Source organism: Platalea leucorodia (genome assembly GCF_965183815.1).
Source record: "Platalea leucorodia genome assembly, chromosome: 1".
Lineage (NCBI taxonomy): Eukaryota > Metazoa > Chordata > Aves > Pelecaniformes > Threskiornithidae > Platalea > Platalea leucorodia.
This window is the reverse complement of record NC_138823.1, coordinates 128,795,354-128,817,955: the sequence shown is the minus strand read 5'-3', so window position 1 is coordinate 128,817,955 and position 22,602 is coordinate 128,795,354. Positions and strand designations below refer to the sequence as shown.

Here is a 22,602-nt window from a genome sequence, read left to right as displayed (position 1 = left end):
TACTATAATTCTCAGTTTCAATGAATACTTTACTACTCTTTCATCATTAACTTCCTATGTACAGTACATGGAGAGAAAACACCAATGAAAAATAAAGAAACTAAGTGCTTTGATCAGAGAGGTACAGAACTTCTGTAAAAGGAAAAAATGCTTTGTTTCTAAATTGATTTTACCCCTGTATAGACAGGGTGCTGGACTACACTTCACTGCCGATTCGGAGTGCATAAAACCTACAGAGGTTTGTCAGAAGGTAACAAAAACCTAATTTCACATCGATGGTTTATATTTTAACTAACTCCATCAAAATCAAACAACTGTATTGCTGATGAAAATGAAATTTTTTCCCCATCTGTTTAAACAATATTTTTTCTATCCATTAACAAAACACCATGGAAACACTATGTTAATTACAGAACTGCATGTAGAGTTTGGGAACATGTTTACAGATGTTACACAAGAATGAAAAACTCCAAAATATCAATTTTCATTAACTAAGCTATTGCTCCACCAAATGGATAGAATGATTTTTAAAGATCCTCAGAGTGGAAAATTAACTTTTCAGTTAAGAAGAATATTCACCTCTCATACCTATCTTAACACTTACACACAAAACCTATGTATTTCTACATACACTTTGTTGGGATTTTTCTGTGATGGTCAATGAAGTATTTCCCTCAATCTTTTAAAATGTAAATCTGACTCAAAAAATCTATGCTTCCAGAATGAAAAACTGTCAAATTAAATTGGTCCAAATATTCTGACTTATTTTGAAATGATGAACTTTTTGTATTTTGGTAAGAGCTTAGTATGACATTTTCAGACTGTAAATACAAATATATGTAATGCAACAGCTCTCAAACTACCACAGTCTCAGATACATACGTTATTATTAAAGAGCTGATTCCCTGATACCTGAGAACCTCTAGGTAAATGAAGAAATGTTACTCATCTTAGGGAAGCAAAACTGGGCATGTAAGACGAGTCAGGTCAGCCCTGCGTATAATGAAATTTCTCCTTACGTATGTCATTTTTCAAGTTATTCAACGTGTAATCATTAGAAGACTCAACTTGAAATCCAAGGACTGTGTATACATGCAAAGAGAAACTCTTTAAAAAAACAGTGACTTTTCTAGTCATTCTTACCTTTGTACCATGTAATAAAAATGAATCTAAAAGGACTTCAGGTTCATGTTCCAGTTTGGCAAGTGGAGAATGTGTGGACTCGGATGATGACCCAAACCATCAAACTGCCTCTTCCATTAAGTATCACTTCCCTTTCCACAGTTACTTGAACCAATTTATACTCTGTGTAAAGTACGAAATTTCCTAAGTTTCTGCTGAATGCCTGACAAAAGGGAAGGCAGTAAGGGTATCACTGCTGCACTGGTGCAAATTATGGCTACCAAACAGGAGTTCCTTCCTCTCAGCACCCTACAAATAGTGTGAAAATGGACAGTTATTTTGTGGGACTTTTAACAGCAAAACCTTCAGGGAAGTTGAGGACACCTTCCCAAACTCACAGAGTTTGTTTGTATAGGAAACAACAAAGTCAATCTAATACCACTCCCTAATATTTGCTGCAGGGAAAATACTGAAATCTTAAACTAACCTCAACATTAATTAAAAGAATTAAAATAGTCACAAGAAACAAGATGCTGAAAACTATTTGAATACTGCTGAAGTCTTGTATACAGCTTTTACCACAATTCTTCAAAGAAGTCTGCACATGAATTCTTCTGTGTTTCAGGTTCTTGCATTTTAAGTTTGCCCATTAATGATATATTCAAGAAAGCATTAAATCAGAAGAATAGTATCGGATAAGTTACAAAAACTACATTGGTCAAATTTTCTTTTCAAAGAATCTAGGAGCATAAGACAGATCGCTGTGTAGAGTAAAAATAAACTCATGTCATGAATGAAGAAACGTACTGAATATTAGAACTTTCTTTTTGATATGAAATAGTTCATCCTTTTAATGATGTATTATAATATATTATCTTTTGGAATGAGAAAAAGATTTTGTATGAGAATGTTTTTATATTTATGCTAGTCTATTACATTTCTTTGCTAAAAACTAAACATTGAAGTACTATGAAAATGTGATTGTTTCCCCCCAAAACACTACAGATCCATGCAACTCTCATATCTATAGTTTTCGTGCACAAAAATAACCACAAATTCATTCAACATTTACACTTCATTCGTTAAAATGCATTTAATATATGAAATGAATATAGATACATAATTAGTTGTTCACTATTCATCTGGAACAAAGTTTCAGAGTATAAAATATCCTCAACTGGAGCACTAAATCCTGATTAGAAATATTAGATACTGATTCACAACTTAAACATTTTATTCATTTCCCTTGCTTTTGTCAACACTTACAAAGTAAATGCCTTTGTAAAAGTTTTTAAGCCAAAATCCAACAGAAGATACTGTATGACTTTTCTGCTTGTTTAAAAAAAACTGTCCACTAAATTCCTGTTTATTTCAAGTATTTGTATTCATACTGAGAAAACTCAGTAATAGTATGAAAATTCAGAAAAGTACTCTTGTACTTGCTTTAAGTTAAATACCTTCCAAAGTCTGAGTCTAAATGACCACAAAAGAAACTAAGTACAATCTGTGCTTTCAAGAGCACTGTGTAATTAAGGTCTCCCTACCACTTACTCAGGGAAGAAATACTGTTGCTTCTGGATTTTAAATTCATTAAAATCACTTTCCTGTCAGATGGTATGAGTGTCTCCAAGCAAGAGTATCTTGATCTACTTTCGTTTGTTACATTTTATGGAAATAATACATTCACCTAAAGAGATGAGCATTTTCTTCCTTTTGTCCCCTCTACTCCCCTCTTCCCTCTGCCAAATGCAGTTACATGAGAATGACAACTTTTTCTTGGCTCCAGCTTGGATCCCACTATAGAATATATGTCTGGGATTTTAAAATAATATAGACTAATGTCCCAAGACAAAGTTTGAACAACATTTATAATATAGAGATATTCTTGCAACTGACCTACAACTCCCTTGCAAAAGAAGATAAATAAGGCAAGTTTCAAGATAGAAGCAATCTTCTGATTGTGCTTTTAATATGACCTCAATATCGCAAGGCATGCATGCTCCTGAACAATAATAAAACAACATTCACCCATTTCTCCCAAATCTAGTTCAACCATTTGTACCAGAATCAATGCTTATTAAATTAATGCTTATTAGAAAAGATCTTACAGGAACAGACACATAACATGGAGAAAAATACTGCAAAAGTGGATGGCTCCTTTAAAATACTGCAACAGTGGATGGCTCCTTTAAAATACTGCAAAAATGGATCCTCCTTTAAAAGCTATAAATCTGTAGAAACATTATGTTCTCAAAGAAAGTCTTTAACATGAAATCGCGTACATCACTCAGTGCAACCTTTAATAAACCCACATGAAGTTGCTGAGAAAGTTCTGAGTTCTATGAAGTTCCACATTAACTTATTTAAATACAATAGAACACTGATAATAAAGAATAAATTCTGACCATAGCGGTTTCTATTACCTAAAAGAAATGTTTAAAGTTATATATTTAATAGATGAGTTCATTGAATAAATAGCATTCAGCAATGTGCAGAGGGTCTTAAATTAGCAAGCAGTTGGTCATCACTGCCACTTTAATTTGGCTTTATTCATCTGTTTTCCATCTAATTACAAATTCTGGCCAGTCACAACAACGAGCAATGCTGTGACTTGCATTGGAGATACAGTCCCTAATTCTGGACTCCAACTGCACACTGGTACCTGTCAGTATCATTCAGTACATGTTCAGACATTCAAATCAGTATAACTTCAGAGCAAAAAGCACTAAAATCCTGTGAACTTCCTTAAGAATTTGTCCTAGAAGCAAAACATTCTGTAAGTCCCACAGTATTTCTTGGGGAGGAGGAGAAGGAAAAGAGAGAGAGCCAAGGACAGCCATGAAATAGCGTCCCTTCTCCTTCAAGGGAGGTTGCAGCCAGTTTTTGAGAAATGTTTTTTCCTTAAAACTTTACTAGAACATTATCACAGCTTTGAGCACATGAGAGAGAACTGCCTGTGATGGTCACATCTATAGTAAGAGGGTCCCTTCAAACACACCAAAATATCATTACTCTCTTGTGTTTAAATATACACCACTGCTAAGCCAACAGTTTCCCTCCCCATGGTTTTCTTGATGCAGAAACACATAAGGCTGCCACTTTTAATCCTTTAAGAACAACTTTAACAAATTCTTATTTAACAAATTCTGATCAGCATTTACAATCACCTAAGTTAGCAGTCATCTCTTACTGAAAAAAAAGACAAGTAACAGTCTTCTGACTAGGTTCAAACAATATCACTTGTTACCAGTGCGATGCTTCTAAAAAAGTTTGGAAGTCATCAAAATGCAGAAGAGACGACATATAATGAAACTATATAAAAGACATACAGTAAGCAGGTAACAACAAATGCAAGATGTTGCTGTCTACAAGTAGAATCATAGACTGCTTTGGGTTGGAAAGGGCCTCTAAAGGTCACCTAGTCCACCCCCGTGGCTATGCGCAGGGACATCTTCCATTAGATCAGGTTGCTCAAAGCCCCATCCTGGCCTCAAACACTTCCAGGGTTGGATCATCCACAACTTCTCTGGGCAACCTATTCCAGTGTCTCACCACCCTTATTATAAAGAATGGCTTCCTTATATCTTGTCTAAATCTACCCTCTTTTAGTTTAAAACCATTACCCCTTGTCCTATCCGTACAGGCCCTGGTAAAAAGTCTCTCTCCATCTTTCTTATAAGCCCTCTTTAAGTATTGAAAGGTGGCAGTAAGGTCTACCTTAGTGCTGGCATTTCCAAATAGCGAGGCTGGTTTCCTAGTTAAAATGAAAACGAACTATAAAGCAGGCACCAAGTACAATGTAAAAATCTCTGCCAGACCTGGCTGGGCTCTGTCCAAGGCCGGCTCAAGCTTCAGAGCCAAACTGCCCAAACTGAGGCTCAGGAGGCAAACGGTGCAGCCTGCCAGGGGGCAGCGGCAAGGGAGATGCAGTGGACAAAGATGACTGCCAGAAGCAACTTGAACTAAGAAGGATGTGAAGCAGTACCAATTTTTTCAAGTGAGGACCAGCTACATAAACCGGATAAATCCTGACATGCTACCAAGAGAGAAGGAATGATGCCTGAAGAGAACGGGCTAATAACACACAGTAGTGCTACTCTTCACCAGGACAATCTAACAGCTACTGAAAATAAAGCTATGGGAATTACTAGTCCTGAGGTGATATTATGTACCCTTGTGGGAATTGATATAACTTGATTTTAGTGCTTTGCAAAATAACTCTTGATCCTGGACCTATTCTTGCATTCTTTGAAGCTACACATCCTGCAAGTTTTGCTACATCTGAGAAAAAAGTCCTTAGCTTATAGATATCTCTCTCTATAGCTGATCTCTGCAATACAGCCATAAATTAAACATAGGCACATAGACCACCCACACTGTAGGGACAGCAACAACAGAAACATCGCAATGAATGCACGTTGTTTTCTTTTTTTTGAAAGACTTAAAATGTTCTGCTCATACAGATGTGTGATGACCTCTATGAGCTGCGTAACAGTGTAACAAATGGGTAATTTAGTTGCTCCACAAACCACAGATTACTGTAGTGTTTAAGAAAAGATGCCATCTGTAACATGATTGCAAGTCACCAAATAGTGCTTTTTAGGCTGATACAGAAGTTTATTTGAACTTAAAGGAAGTAACTGACAAATTATAAAATGCCACCTATTCTAGAGCCTGTAAGAAAATACATAAAATCACTTAAAGATTTCTTTTTAGAAAGTACTGATTTCAAATTATAACCACTTTCTGCAGTATTTAATTATCTGAGATATTTCCTCTAAAAATACAGTTCATATTTCCTGATGTTTCATAACCCAGTTTATAAAATGAAGACTTTACAGCCACGCTACAAGCCAACAATTATCAACTATTATACGGGATTTAATTACTCCTTAAGTCAAAGCAACTATGTTTAAAGCTATATAGTATTTCGGTTTCTTTGTAAGTTATTTCAATAGTGAAACGTGTTTGACCAGTTTCATTATTATGTCAACAAAAAAAAAAAATCTGAAATGCAAGAAATTGGGAAGTGTTAAGCAAAACTCCAATCTTGGAGAAGACTGGAATAATTTCAAGCAGAGGGAAATACAGGAAAATAAATACCTGGCATTTAAAAATATTTTGTCTTCAGAGAAATTATTGGTCTTAAATATAGGTTTAACAAATTAGGAATAATAAGTAAAACACACGAAATGTGCATTATCACTTTCCAGTCAAAGAATTCTTAACATGATTTAATTCAAAGTCTGAAAAATCTAGAGCATACCAGTCCTGAAACAACTCTGTCAAGCTTACTATGAAGCAAGCACATGGATATATAATTTTAAAACAATTATACATGTCTGAAATACTAAGGTTCCTAAAAAACATCAATAGCAATGTTCTTTTCTAAAGCAATATTCATTGCTTTCCTTAATGAGATTTCTATTTTCTTGTTTTCCTAAGAAGAGCTGTAAGAGGCAAAACAGCCAAGGACAGAAGAGATGCACCGTTCAGCAAACAGGGGATGGGGAAAGAAAACAGGCGCATTTTGGCAGTCTTTTAATCATGAAGACAGAGCAGGCAATTTCATTTTTCTTTCTTCCCTTCTCATTTTCACTCAGCAGCCAACAAGAACCACCAGATCTATTGATTATATGCATACTACGTTATTGCATGGGTAAGTAAAATCAAGAGATGAAATGGAAGGTAGAGAGGGGCAGCCACAGCTTCGAGTTTGCATCTCAACTATCAAGACTTGCTCATAGCGTGGTCTACCACTGAACAAGCATAATACCTACTCTGCAAATGAAAGATATCTGGCAGGTTACATAGAAACCCCTGCTGCCTGAAGCTAGTTGTCTTCACTGGTCTGAATGCTGCCTCCAACACTTGGAGTGAGAGAGGAGGGAAGCATTACGCTACCCCGAATTTGGCTTGCTCTGAACTCACCATGGGGTAGAAGCCAACATTGTCAAAAGCCTTAATACTTAAAGAAAGATCTTCCAGGCTTATTCATGAGTGTATAAATCTTGTCTCATATTAAATGTACACTGAGCTAACCAGAATATTCAAAAGCTGCTATAGCAATTTTCAACAACAATTTTAACTAGTTTTTGAAAGACCCATATTCTCTAGTAATAGGAAAAAAGCTATTTTTATTAGTTTTTCTAAGTAACAAAATAAAAAGACATTCCCAAAATTATGTAAATCAGTACAGTGAGTTCATTACAATTATTTACTATAGCATTATCATGTCATTTTTTAATTTCACAAAGTTCGATGCAATGAAAAATGATCTTGATATAACCTAGAATAAGCAGTCTAAACACTCGAAAATGGTGAAATCGTATAACCACACATGCACACACAAAAAGACTAAACCACCAAAAGCACAAGTCTTTACTTCTCAACTCTTTTTGACAGTTCCAAAATTCAGGCACACATCCAGAAGAACTTTCTGCCCCACGTCTGGTCAGTAAAGAAATTGAGGTTAACCTTTAATTTTTAATGTCACCTGCAGCCAGTGACTGCTTTTTCTAATGCAAGTGACAGATAAACAGCAAAACACTCCCAAGATGATACACAAAGCACCACACACCATAAGTGCATTTTTATTTTTATACCAACTCAATTTCTCAAATGGATAACCAATGTTCCTACTAATTTACATTAAGAATTGAGTGAGGCATGAAAATTGTTCTGATGCATAGGCTCTATTTCTTTAATGTACTGCATAGCGTTCTGTACTTTATTGCAATGCTGGAAAAAACTAACTACACTTAAAAGGTACAGAAACTATACATACAAAACCACAAGCACATACATGTCTTAAAAAATCAGTTCAGAGAGGGTTTTAAATTATCTAGAGCAGTATGAAGTAAAAATAACTAATTAAAGTCACTGATGGAAGTCAGTAAAAGCAAAAAATTGTTCCTATTAAAATTAGTTTCCTGACCTTTAATCACTTGAACTAGTGTTTTTCTGTAGACCAACTACTTTAAATTGCTACATTGCTAGGATTTCAACTTTCTAATTCCTTTGTACAATTCAATAGTATCACCTTAACATTTGCAAGCTAATTCCAAACTAAACAGAGGGAATATGGCAAATTGAGGTAATATAATCTAGCTATTTAAGGCAAAACTGGCAAGTCTTTAACAGCAAACACTGTATCATTACTAAACACTGCCATGTTGTTAATGTAAGGAGAGGTTTCAATTAGATAGTGAATTGCCCCTCTAGGTCGGGTCTTAGGGCATATTATGGGAGAAAGAAAATAAAAGCTCCCACTGACACTGTCTATGTTTCAACTGTTCTGTGGAAAGCAGACTTCAATACAGTTATCCGTCAGTTTTAAAAACAAATACTACAATCAATATATTCACTTGTCTTTTAAAATTTAACGTAGTAAAGTGGGGAGAAAAGCACCTATGCTTGTAAAATAAGAGAGCTTTTTACAGAATGGGTATTTAAATTAATTTTCAGACAAGCACAGGAAAGACATCACAAACATCATTTTTATAAATGCTAAATGTGTAACTATGACATTAATGAAAATGAGGCAAACTCAGTTGTTCTTTTTTTTTTAAAAAAAACATAGAAAAATTAACTCACATAGTGGCAGGTGCTCCAACTCAAAGGAGACAGCTGTCCTTAGAATGATATTCTCCGCACATTCAACAGTCAAACAGCGTTGGGATAAGGCCCAGTCACCAGCAGCAACGAGGAAGCTGGAGTAGGAGTTCCAGTACCAGACTTCTGCAATTGACCTTTGGATGGAGAATAAAGGTGCTTGATGATAAAATGCTAAAAACATTTTTAATTTTTAGTTTGATCTAAAGAGATTCAAGCGACCTAAGGCATTGTATTTCTTCTGGAAATTTCCATATAACAAAAAGTCATGTGACCAAAACTAGTACTTTTTTTCAAGTCAAATAAGTGTTCCACATAACCATGTAACAGGAGAGATAGAAACAACATGTAAGATAAGTCCACGTGGTTCAATTTATTTATTTTTAAAAAGACAAAAATGGTAGAGAGTCAACTCTAACAACTTGAGCATTACGAAGACTTCTTCAGTATTCAACCTGAAATGTATATCAACCTGCAATTCTTGACCATTTCTCAGCATTATTTTCAATTCTTCCTCCTGCAACTGAACTTCTTAAAAACGTGCATCTTACAAATTTCAGTAATTTGATCTTGTTAGATGTATTTTCTAGAAAGTGGTTAATTCATTATTAATAAGACCAAAGAAGTTGTACAGGGTTCAATAGCACACTACAGCTGGTTATAAACACACTGAAAATGTTCAAGGCTATGGTTCTAAGAAAAATTTAACAAATCAAATTCCAGCAACTGATCAGCCATCTATCTTTTATTAACTCTCTTTTAACTGTTCGAAAATGCACTTGTAAATCAAGATTTTTTTTTTTTAAATCACGCATCAGAACATGTTTATGCAGAATTTTTCAACTACTGTGAGATAATTAAACTCCATTCACATAACAATGGGATACATTGCTATTTTAAATAATTTTTCCTATTAAAAACATGCAAAGCTAATAGTGTTGAATTGGAAACAACATCTTCCCTTTTTGAAAAGCTGGTACTTCACTGTTTCTATAGTGTTTCCATTAGAAAACCTAAGAAAACAACCATCTAAACACATTTAAAAAAAAAAGTCCTAGAAAACACTGATTTTGCAAGTAAGTACCCAAATAGCTCCTGTAATCTGACCACTGTTCTCAAAACAAATTAAATTGCATTTAGAAATAAACTATGAAAAACATACTCACTTTGAAGGAATAAATTTTGGCATTTCCTTTTAAGAAATTAAATACAATTGTCTACATGAGTAGATTAAACTCATGAGTTTAACTATATGAGTATAGTTCCAACTACATAGTGGTATTTTTTGTTTGTTTGGTTGGTTGGTGTTTTTTTTTTTAATTTGGATTAGCTTCCTAGTTGCAATATACTAGCATATAAATATATTTTTATTCTAGAGCATACTTTGAGTTATTAAGCCTGGCATTAAATTTTGTAACAAGATGTAATATATCTAATTCAAGAGGGCTTAGAGTATTCCTGTATTACTTATTAATATGTTAAGTGAATGTTTGGACAATTGATTTCAACTAGGTTTTGTGACTAAAACATGTGACAAAACACAATTTTCAGATTACATAGTCCATTTGTCATAACTACTGCTCTTTCTAATTTCTATAGGTGTTAACAAATTAAGCAAAAAAATCCACACTGACTAAATAAAGAACAGTAGCCAACTCAGAATTTAAAAGCAACCTCAGCATCATTTATATATAGCCATTAGCAAAATATCTTTACTGCTTTTCCTTGCTGTTCTGCTTTCCTATTTCCTTCCTTTGCTTTTTATACCCTCCTTCCTGCATTTTCCCCTTAAACAAACGAAGCCTGCAAATAAAGAACAGTGAATATGTATATTTACAGAGGACTTACTACAGTCTTGTACTGAAGTAATAATGAATAACAAAAAATGTATTGCTCAGATACCACAACAAGTCAATTCAGTCACAGTTGGATCCAATCAGTGACTGGTTTGCTTAAAAAGATCAATATATTTAACAGACTAATCCTGTAAATTCTTACTTTAACAACAGAAACATCCCCAGCCAATGACTTAAATAATATTTATGCAGCAAAAGAAATGGAAAATATTACTCTATATAAGTTCTGAAAACAGAGGTGATGACAATGTATTTCATACCAGTGCGGCACAATGATTTTCACATTATTCACATGGTTGCAATATTAGTTTGCAAGAAGTTACACTGTAGAATGGTCTCTATACCTGCATTTTCTGAGTTATAAATGAGTTGAATAGAGTATGGAGAGTGGGAAAAGCAAGTCTCCCCATTTAAGCATTTGGACTAGCCAAAATCAAAAGACAGACTTATAGTGAATATGAAGAAAACTGTATCAGTGGAAATGAAAAAAATGAAGAGATGAATAAATTACTGAAATAATTACAAAAGAGAATATAGGATTATGTTAAGATTTGTATAACATCACATAAGATAAAAATATTATTTTTCTTGAAAAGTAAGAGAGAAAGTAACTTGACTACATGAACTAGAGAGTATCAGTAAGCAGAAACAGGAAAGAAACTGCCCGTATTTTAGCAAAGGTGATGACATCCTCATGTAGACTGCTCACTTTGTCTGAAAGATCCATACTATGCATTTCTGGAACCTACATGGGGACTACATAAATCAATACCATGGCAAAAGCAGACCATCTGCCAGATTTCTTGAACATTATTTACAGAAAATAGTCTTCGAAATATGAATAAAGAGCTTTCCTTACTTGTGTAGATGCCTGCATACCCACATAGGATGGAGGAAAGCAAGAGTTTGGTATCATATTATATGCTAGTAGAAGGTGCCTAACAACTAGAGTTACTCCGATGTTGAAAGAAGTAGGTATCAGAAAGAAAACGCAGGTAACAATTTAACTTAAACTTCTAAATGGAAGTGTTTAGGAAAGCTACATTTTGCAGCTAACAAAACAGGCACAGTAGTACATACTTTCCAAGGGAATCTTTATGTTTCCCATGGTCCACTAGTCCTAAAACTATGTTCCTGCTTGGAAGATGGCGAGCATGAAAGAATCCCAATGCTTGGCCACTTGTTCTTGGTAAGTCTTACTTCACTCTCCTTTCAACATACATTACACTAAAGCCACTTAACTGGGCAGGGGGCGGGGGGAAGAGAGTGCAAAGACAGAAAAGAAACTAGCTTAATTTTGCTTCTCTCTGCTCTGCCTTCCCCAATACTGATTCCCTCAAAAAGAAATTACACAACTGCGAATAAATGTAGCAAATCATATAAATTACCCTGATATTTCACTATTTTAGTAAATACATTTGATTCTTTTCTCATCAAGATTCAATGGTGTTTCAAAGTTCCATGCTGGATCTCAACCTCAATGCTTTTCACACAGTCTTTCCATTTAAGTAAGTAAACTTTAGATTACACTTTAATTTTGAATAGCTACGTATTACTTTCTTTGACATCTGTCCATCATAATACTGTACCAGAACTGAAAACTAAAAATACTAAAATTGACATCAAGCTTTACTAAAAGCATTTTAAGAACAATTTGTTTAAAAACAGAATATGTGGCATTCTTAAAGTATGGAATTTGGTTACTGAAGAGAGTCTAGGAATGTCCCACTTCTGCATTGCTTCTCAGGTATACATATGCACAAAAGAGCATTTTAAGATGCCAGAAGCTGAGTAAGATATTCACTTGTATAGGTCTATTAAATCTGTGAATACAGGAGCTGCTGCATTTCACAGTCTATTATTTATATGACAGAATGAAGATCTGAAAACATGAAGTATAGCCTTAAATTATTCACTTATTCTTTTCACAAAAGGAGAAACCGTCAATCTAACACTAAAAGACTTCAAGCATATTTCTAAAGGTTTCATGAAAATTGCCTTATTTATCAAAAGTTTATTCCCTCTGTTTGTTCATTAAATACTGTAGCTTTGCATTAAGGTCAAGCAGTGTCAACCAATTACTGTTGTTGGAAAAGTCCTACTTCCTTAATACTCAAAGAAACCACAGTATATAGTGAATTATTTTAATAGGCAAACTGAACACTGTTTACCCAAAGTACACTTCAACCATAAAAATGTATCTTAAGGGTTTCTATCAACAATCAATTACAGTACTATTTATTATCACAGCAGCATTAAGCATGATTCTTTGTCTGCTTAAATGCCAGCCTTAAAAAAATATACATCTATTTTAGCATATTCAGCAATATTCTCTTCTTAGCTCATACTAAAGAAAAGTAACAAAAATTAAATGACCTATAAAGCAAACTGAAAGGCAAAAGATAAAACATTGAATTTTAAAGAGACAATATCAATAGGTATAAACATTCTGGCTTCTGTCATCATTCTTTATTGGTGGGCAAGAAGGCGCAGCTCATATGACAGACCTGAAAAAAAATCCACCCTGCTTTCACTGCTTCTAATTTTAGTTTTATTTTAGGGTAAAATTCTCCATCTTGCAATATACAAGAAGAACGAGTCAACAACAGATGAATGATGGATTTTAAGTGGTCACGCACAAATTTATTAACCAAGAAAAGGCCACCCATGGGCCATCATACCAAATACCAAAGTCACAGTCTTTCAGGATAGAAGAATTTCCAGAAGATATTTTGATATAACAATTTGGGATAGAGTCTCCCTTGTCCTAATTCAATCTTTTCCCCAACCCATTTTAATGGCCTGCAGTTCAAAGCCCAGAATGATGATTTCAGCATGTAATCACCTCTATCTTTACACTTCACATAAGCAAAATTTTGGATCTCATTTCTTCTTGGAACTGACCTGTTTACTCCCATTCCACCTGGTACATAAGATGTGATGAAAGAACACTTAATTTTCTGACGGTAGCCTTTGAAATCTTACTGCTGTGAGCAGAACTATGCCTTTCTGAAGTTACAGAACAAGCAAAACCAAAGAAAATTTCTTCTATACATGCTGTCAGCTTGTCTCACCAGAAAAAAGTTTCCATCCGTGTCCTGTATCAGTGATCAATGAGACCTACAGTGATACAAGACACACATACCGTTGCTACAAACAAGAAGAGGAAATAACGTAACAAAAGAATGAAAAAAACCCCTGAAGAGAGTCATGCTGGAAATTATGGAGGAAGACAGACGTAATAGAGTAGGATCCATGGTCTCATTATTTCCAAGAGAACAGAACAGAAAAAAGAATATCAAAAGAGGTAGAAAAGAAAAAAAACAAACTTGAGAACGAACCCTCTGCTGTCCGTGTCCCCCCCCCCCCCCCCGGTGGGATAAGTCCCACCTACAAGTTCCAGTCTATCATTAAAACCTGAAAAGATTTTAGAACCAATTATTGAATAACCAAATTTCTATAAGATAAAAGAAGATAAATTAAAAAATACAGATCCCTTCACACTAATCTGAATTACTTCACTGAAAAGGTGTTAACTGGCTTCATGGATGAGAGGTTAACAGTAGATGTGATACAAGCTTGAGATCAGAGAGATTTTAAACATGTCCCACATTGCCATTGCCAATATAACAAAATACTGTCTAGACATAATCACCATAAGCTGGACACAAAAATGATTGAAATCGGAGAGCAGTTGTTCCTGAAAAGAACTTTTCAACAGCTCTGTCAACCCGGGTATGTATTTCAAATGGATCTCAGACATCTGTTTAGATCTGTTTCTATCTGGTATTTTAATAACAATCCTAGTGACTCGAAGGCAATGTGGTTATAAAATCAGCAGATAATACAATGCTGGGAGAAACTAGCAGCACCTCAAAGGATGGGATCTGATTTCCAAATGCATTTGAAAATTGGGAGAGAAAGTCGGAAATCAACAAGGTGATCCAATACAGACAAATCTGAAGTGCTACATTTAGAAAAGACGCATCACAGACATGAACACAAAACAGACCAGCAATAAAATATTACACAGGGAATCAATCAGTAGAAAAGAATACAAATTGAAAGAGTAAATTTTGTGGTATCTTTCAAAAACACATCTCACTGAAACAGGCTGACAAGCATGTGATGTGTATGTGGGTGGGTGTGTGCGCGCATGTATGCACATGCATGTGAAGAGCTGGTAATTACTTTTTTCCACCTCTTACTGTGCTGTATACACTTTGGGACATCACAATTCTTAGAAAGTTGTATGCAAACTATGAAAAGTCAGCCAGAGCGTGACTTTTAGGAGTGCTAGGGTATTTCACTCACTGAAGCTTCTCAAGAAAAGGTTTGATCAATGTACTTGATCCTGTGGCAGGAAAGATTGAAAAAGATGGTAATCTGTGATCTTCCAGGCAATACATTTCTCCAGTATCAGGCCACCTGCCACAGCCAACCACAGTAAGAGACTGAAGAAAAAGGAAGGCTGCCTCTGTGCATCTTCAACAGCATAAGCTCTCTCACTTACTTCCTATCTTCAGCCTCCCATATTCAAAACCATCACATCAGCTTCCCTTGCTACCGGACAGGTGGAGAAGAGATTATTACTCTGTGTAGTTGTTTCTAAATTTCTTCGACATGAGCCAATACTAGGTTGAGCACATCTGTGGGTAACTTTTCCTGTTTTATCACTCTTTGGCTAAAATTACCTAGCATTTAATGTAAGAAAAGCTCCATCATTGATCATTTTTATTTTCATGTTACATGTGTGCCCTTAAAAGGAATATGAACAGCTTTGTATACGAAAACCTAACACACAAATAGTACAGTTAAAGAAATGATATCCTGAATTGCACAACATGAAAACAAACTGGTTTTAGAAGGCCTCCTTTCCCTGTGCTGGCTTCTTCAGCCATTTCATGGACAGCTCTAATAACAGTAATAACAATTGAAAATTGTTTTCAAAATGAACGTGGTGTGCTAATCAACAGCTCTTCTGCGAATCAGAGAACAATCTTCAGCGTTATGGGACATGTCATTTCAGTAGAGCAGATCAGAAGAAATGGATCTTCTGTACTGATGAAACCATCCTTGTGAGGACAGAGAGAATAAGCTCTGCTTTTCTAGATCCATCAGCTCTACTGGATAACACTAGCCAGCAGTGGGAGATATGGAGGTGGGTTGTAAGATAAGGAACAGGCTAGAGGCAAGAAAAGCTGTTATAATTATAGCTGGGAACACAGAATTTGTTAAAGGAAGTCTACTGTATAATTACATTTGAAAATTTAGCAAGATGCCCAGAGGCTGGCTTGCAGCTGTCAGGAACTGGTAACGCTAGAGTTCTGCTCAGGAGGCAACGACTACTGCAGCTAAGCACATCTCCCTGTAGTTGAGTCGACTTTGATAAAGCAAAGGAATGACTTCAGATAAAATTAGTAAGATTACACAACACGTGAGATTATACCTATTCTCAGTAAAAAGTGTCCAGAGATTGGGCATTATTTTAAAGGAAATTAAATGTAAATCTGCTGGTTTTGATACTACATTAAATGTATTTTTTTTGAATGAATGACAATGGTAGTATTTTGTGAATTGAGTATTTTATTTAATTAAAAAACACCTCAATTTTAACTGTTAAGATATTAATTCATAACCACATTAATCTCATCTACAGGTTAATATTGGTTTGCATACAAAGTCATAGTTCTCACTTTGGTTTATCTGGCCCAATCAAATGGAAATGAATGAGTGAAATGTAGACAGAATGCAGGATCAAACAAAAATATATCTGTATATCTGTTTCTTCCTTTGATTTAAAGCTGAAGTGATATTGCTACTGAGAAACAAATGGTAAACTACAAACACTTACCCAAAGTGGTAATCTGCAGACAAACTGATCAAGTGTGAAATATGATTAAGCCAGCTATTTTGGAAAAAAAAGTAAGATTAAACAATTGAAAAAATTGGTCATTTTATATGAAGTTAATGATTCTACTTAAAAAAGTATATTCTGCTAATTCAAATATTAGCAAATTAAGTGCTGAACATGTTGGAAATTATGACCAACCATAAGTATTACTGGTGTTTATTTAAAATGCATCCAGATAAAGAATTGAGCAAGAATCATAATACAGTCATAAATTTGATCATATTTGGAATGTTGGCAGAATTCAAAATTATGTCGTCATATTATCATCTCAAGAAAATAAAAAGCTCTAGAAGACAGAGCAGAGACTGCAAATCTAAACTAAAACTTTATAGTAGAATTATTTCTAAATGCTTTCTAAATGAAAGCTGCTTCTTTTATTTCAAACTTTTAGTTTTATAAGAAATTAAAGTATATATGTCTACTTGGCATTATGGACTGTAAAGAGAAAAAAATGAGGGTTACTTCACCTTTAATTAAACACGCTACTGCGTCCATTTTGAAAAGGTGAAGATTGAATAAAGTGCTTAAATCCTCAAGTAATGTCTAAGTGCTGAAATCATCAGTACAGGCAGCACATCAACTATTCTGTATTTGCTCCGTCAGCCTAAAGATATTCTTGTTTGATGCCTCATTATTATAATCAATTTAAGCACTACAGTTGTCTTTTCTATAGAAAGGTAGAAATATTTCCTAAGTATCATAGGCTTTGTCACTTAGAAAAATGTTCTCAACTTAAGACTGAATAAAAGGTTCCTTTCTGTGCATCAAGTCTGGCTTTTGCTCAGTGTAACAGGACTGTAACAGGACTGCTTTTTGCTATCTACAAGATTTCATTTGAGGAGTGGGGAGGAAAAAAACCTAAGAAATCAGCTATTTTATACAAATTTCTCTCCTCTAATTTTCATTATGTAAAGATGAATGTTTGAATTATGATCATTTCAACAACAGAGGGGGCACCTATTGAACATACAAAGTTTCAGGTTTGTTTTGACCTTTACAAATAATTAATCTTTACAATTTAACTTATTCCTTTGCTTTCATTTTGAAAGTAAAATACTTGAAAAATTCAAGTCTTTGGAAGACATACAAATTAAATTTAAGTACCTTTTTCTAACAAGAGAAAATTCATTTTGAAAGGAACTTCAGGAGCGCAACACTGATTTCAGACAGTGATCTAGGATTTATTCAAATGTGATTTTTTCAGGACTGTCTAACTTCAAATATTCAGAGCCTTGGTCCATTCTGGTTCCACAAAGATTGCAAATGTAAAAGAAAAATGTCAGGCTTCATATTGATTTCCTCTACTTCAAGCATAATAGTTTCCTATGTTGATTTTTGTCATATTCATCTACATTACACTATATAATGCAGTTTTAAGGACTGCAACGATCCCTTCAGGAATGCATAGAGAACTCCTCAGTCTTTCATCTAAAATATTACAGTAGAAGAACAAAAGTGTTTTCATGAAATAGTTAAACTTATGTATCAACAATTCCACAGTAAAATATAAGAAAGCGAACTACATTAAATTGCTGATAGTTGCATGTTCTTGCTGTTGCTCTGGACAAAAAAAAGCCTTTAAACTTCTTAATATTGATTTTGAAAGAAAAAGAATGTTTTATATGGAATTTTTCTGTAGATTCTAATATGTAAGCACACAAATCTAAAAATCTAGGGGGCACTTTTACCTTAATTTTAATACACAAAAAACCCCCCAAACTTAAAACAGAAGAAAGAAAAGTCAGAATGACTTTAGTACATAATGCAAAATGAACACTGATCACATTTGTAGAAAATGCACTCTTCCCAAGATATGAACCTTTTAAGCAAAAAGCTTTGTATGGAAATAAAATTTTCCAATACAATTGACAAGTGCTAGTTCCCCAACTGCCAAAAAAATGAATGAAATCTGGCTGTGGTTCCAAGTAGCTCTACTTCTTTTTAAAATGATTCTGCAACTTGATATTCCTATCATCACAAGCGCGGTGTGTATTCAATACAGTTTTAACACACAGCGATGTACAATACCACACCTTGAATGATGAGTGCTGAGGACCAGTCCCACTGAAGCTCAAAGGCTGTGAATCAAAAGACAGTTTGCTGATCTTGCAATTGTATCTCTGCCAAAATTTGCTTCGACTCTGCATCTATCTGCACATATATATAGGAGGCTGTCCTGTCTTTTAGATTATAACTGTCTTTAAAAAGAGTATTTGCCCATTTTATGTTTACACAAGGAGTTATGACTTCTGTTACTCTTATCACTACAGGTATCCATAATGTAGAATAATTTGTGTTTTCATCCCCCTCATTAGCACTTATCTATGTATCTGTCCACTGAAACCAGCAATTTTCAAAAAAGTTGCATGGTACAACACAACTAGATATATTAAGTCAACATTTACTACAGTTTTAAGTTGTATGACCATTTTTACGAGATTCAGGTTATCCATCCACATGCAGGCATACTTTAACATAATGGTACTTACAATAGCAAGAAAAGCAGCTACTGTTTCTAACATTGCTTTCAAATATTTTAAATAGTTGGCCTCTATTCTTTTCCTCATAAAATAGGGGATGTCAAAGAGCATATAACAATTCCTAAATTAAGGAAAGAAGAACAAGAACGCACATTATATATAAAGTAGTAATAGGCAGAGACAACTTCACTAGGCTGTGACATATGACATCTGGTAGACTATTATCATAATAAATGGAAAAAGTAGGTGAGATTCTGTCAACAGCAAGGTATGAAGAAATGCATCTTCATCAGAATGACAAACATATCTGCCTTTAACAAACATAGGTCAAACTGAAATTCAAGTATCTATGAGTTAAATATTTTCACTTTATTTAATCCCCTTTTTTTTTTGCTTTTAACAATTTCACTGAAGCATAACGTCTTCATTTATCAAAGATATGTATTAATGTAACTTAATTTCTTTTTAGTGAGGATAAATTAAACTTGCTAATAATCAATGGCTAAAAACTCAGAAGAAACAGCCTATTACTTTTTCACACTTTTACAAATAACCTTAACTATGCAAAATACTAACTTAAATTATCAAACAACAGTGTAAAACCACTATGCATCCATCTGTGACTCCTATCAGTATACCCATGCAGGTATCACACAGGTGTTGAAATAGCTTCAGCTCTACAGTTGACCAGTTGAATGGTAAAACCACCAATCTCCCGGGGATCATGCTACATATTTGATGGCATGTGCAAGCTACAAAAAAAATTTCTCATATAGGAGAAAGAAAAGGGAAACAGTGACTTTCTGAAGGTAGGGCATGTTCCCACAACTCATGTTTCTTATGGTTCATTTTGCTCCATGCTTTATTTTTCAATTTCATGTCATCAGATGACCACAAATCAAAAGAACCATCCTAAAATTCTTATTCTATGGAGACTAAAAATTGTCATGGGGTGCTTTAAAAAAAAAGTTAGAATATTGTCTTTTTATTTGTGACTAAAGGCAAGACCTAATTTATACTTAGTCATTTCAAAATTAGATATACATCTGCAAAGTAAAATTTATTGGATTATAGCAGTGTTCTGCATGTAAAAAAGTAACAGAAGTTTGAAAGTCACTGAGTGAACAGTCGATTCACAATGCAATGATGGGTTTTTGTAACTCACAGATGGAAGAATTCAGGGAAGTAAACGGAAGAGGCATTTTTTTTTTACTTGCTTTTGATATGAAAAGTTACTTGAAAAAGCAAATTCCCCTGAGGTACTGAAATATAAAATTTTGAAAGAAAGATTTAACCTTAAAGGTGGAATATTTAGTATCACTGCATTCCTAGCTATTAGTTTGCTTGATACCTTGTTAGTTTGGGAGTCTTTCCAATGCTGTGCTGGTGAAGACAGTCTACATCATGGTATTTACTTTTAAACTGCCTTCAAGAAACTAGTGAGTGATTTGGTCACATATTTTCAGACTTCAGCAGAAGCTGATGGCATTAAGACACCAGAGAGATTGATTTGGCAATTGTGTCTCTATCTCATATGTACTCTCACTTCATAACTATTGTCTGTTGTCAACACATAAATGAGGCTGCTTGAAGTGTAAGGAAGGAAACCACAAAAATGTTGCAATTTTGATACACTCTAATAAATGCATGACACAGTTTAATGCTGATTTAAGGTGACAGAACAGGAGACTGGCCCAAACAGATATCCCCTTTTGTCCACTGCCTTCTTCAAGAAGATAAGTTTCTGATGTGAACCAACTTCTGTGCAACCTCTCACTCGTCTCCCATTCACTGACAAAAGAGCTTGGAAACAAACCTGTTCTAAACTTCTTCAGGCATAAGAAGATGGAGCATGGCAGCTAATATGTCCAAAGAAAGATGTTAGGGAAGTGGAGATTTCCTTTTACATTGGTTGAACAGATAACCCATTTTGTATGGTTGCAATTTTGTTGTTTTTAAATCAATTATCAAAAGCATCTGGAATGTAAGATATACAACTTGTGAGTTGCTGAGTTTTTATTAACACAAATCCAAATGAATGCATAAAGACTTGCACAAGAATTTAACAGAGGATGGGGAGATTTAATGCTGTATGAAGTTGGGGTGGGGACGATGTCAATGAGCTAGGGCCCAGATTGCACTCTCAATCGTAGGTGTTGACACCCATTCTTCAAAAAGCTGGGCAAGTCACATCCTGCTGGAAGCAGCGAGAATGGCACTTGTACCTCAGAAGTTCTACTTCCCTTTCTGTAGTGTAGCACAGTTGCAATAGGAAAAGGGGATTATAAATGGGCTTAACACAGTGCTGTATCATCTACTGGACTGAACTTGGATAAGTGTTTACTGCCCTTCCACTCGGCAACAGAAGAGGAAAAAAGAGAATAAACAAAATACAATAACCCTGGTAGATGGTAAGTGGTGATAGCCAGATGATCTCAATTTCAGTTCATGATAACTCTGTCCTGTTGTGTCCTGGTTTCAGCTGGGATAGAGTTAATTTTCTTCTTAGTAGCTGGTAGAGTGCTGTGTTTTGGATTTAGGATGAGAATAATGTTGATAACACACTGATGTTTTGGTTCTTGCTGAGCAGAGTTTACACCAGTCAAGGACTTTCCAGCTTCCCATGCTCTGCCGGCTGCACAAGAAGCTGGGAGGGAGCACAGCCAGGACAGCTGACCCCAACTGGCCAAAGGGCTATTCCATACCATATGACATCATGCTCAGTATATAAGCTGGGGGAAGAAGAAGGAAGGGGGGATGTTCAGCATGATGGTGTTTGTCTTCCCAAGTAACCGTTACGCATGATGGAGCCCTGCTTTCCTGGAGATGGCTCAACACCTGCCTGTCAATGGGAAGTAGTGAATTAATTCCTTGCTTTGCTTTGCTTTGCTTGTGTGCGCAGCTTTTGCTTTACCTATTAAACTGTCTTTATCTCAGCCCAGGAGTTTTCTGACTTTTACTCTTCTGATTCTCTCCCTCATCCCACTGGGGGGGAGTGAGCAAGCGGCTGTGTGGTGCTTAGTTGCTGGCAGGGGTTAAACCATGACATTTTGAGATTTTTTCATGCCCAAAATTAAAATAAGAAGAATATCTACTGAACATTACCATCAATATACACAGCTGCATCACACGTCATAACTTGGTTACTAAAAGTTTTAAATAAAAGATCCAGGTTTAACTCACTATTCTGTCTGACTCAGAGCACAGTTTTGCATCCTGAATCAGTCCGAATAAAGAAGACAGATTTGCACATAGCACATTCCAAAGCAACACAGTAGCTGTACAGGGGCAGGACGTTCCTTTCTCTTTTAAAACTTTTGCATAGATGCTTTCTGGAAAGAGATAGGTCTTTGCCCATTTCAATAAAATTACCCTTCAGCAAATACGTATTGCCAATCAACTCTGCTAGAAGCTGCAATGAAACTGGCATAGCTTCGCATAACCTGATAAAGATACGCTCCTGACTTCGCCATGTTTCTCAGCAGCAGAAACAGCAAATTTCTGATGTTGAAGGCAAGCAATTTGTCAGGCCATGTTAGTTGGTTTTAGTGAAGTTTCTTCAATAGATTTAGCAGGCGCATGGATAAAGACAAACCACAGAAAAAAAGAAAAGTCA

The 22,602-nt window shown here is 35.1% G+C and overlaps 1 protein-coding gene across 2 annotated transcripts in view; it reads right to left on the bottom strand.

The window, feature by feature from the left end:
* The window catches only part of TBC1D5 (TBC1 domain family member 5), a 321,760-nt gene that overhangs the window by 249,015 nt on the left and 50,143 nt on the right, over positions 1-22,602 (bottom strand). Inside the window, exons 3-4 of one of the 2 annotated variants that reach the window (XM_082307468.1) lie at positions 16,447-16,500; positions 8,719-8,873 (exon numbers count right to left, since the gene is read on the bottom strand). The gene's annotated coding sequence lies outside the window, so the exon portion shown is untranslated. The remainder of the gene's footprint in view (positions 1-8,718; positions 8,874-16,446; positions 16,501-22,602) is intronic. The other variant, XM_082307469.1, reaches the window with a different exon arrangement.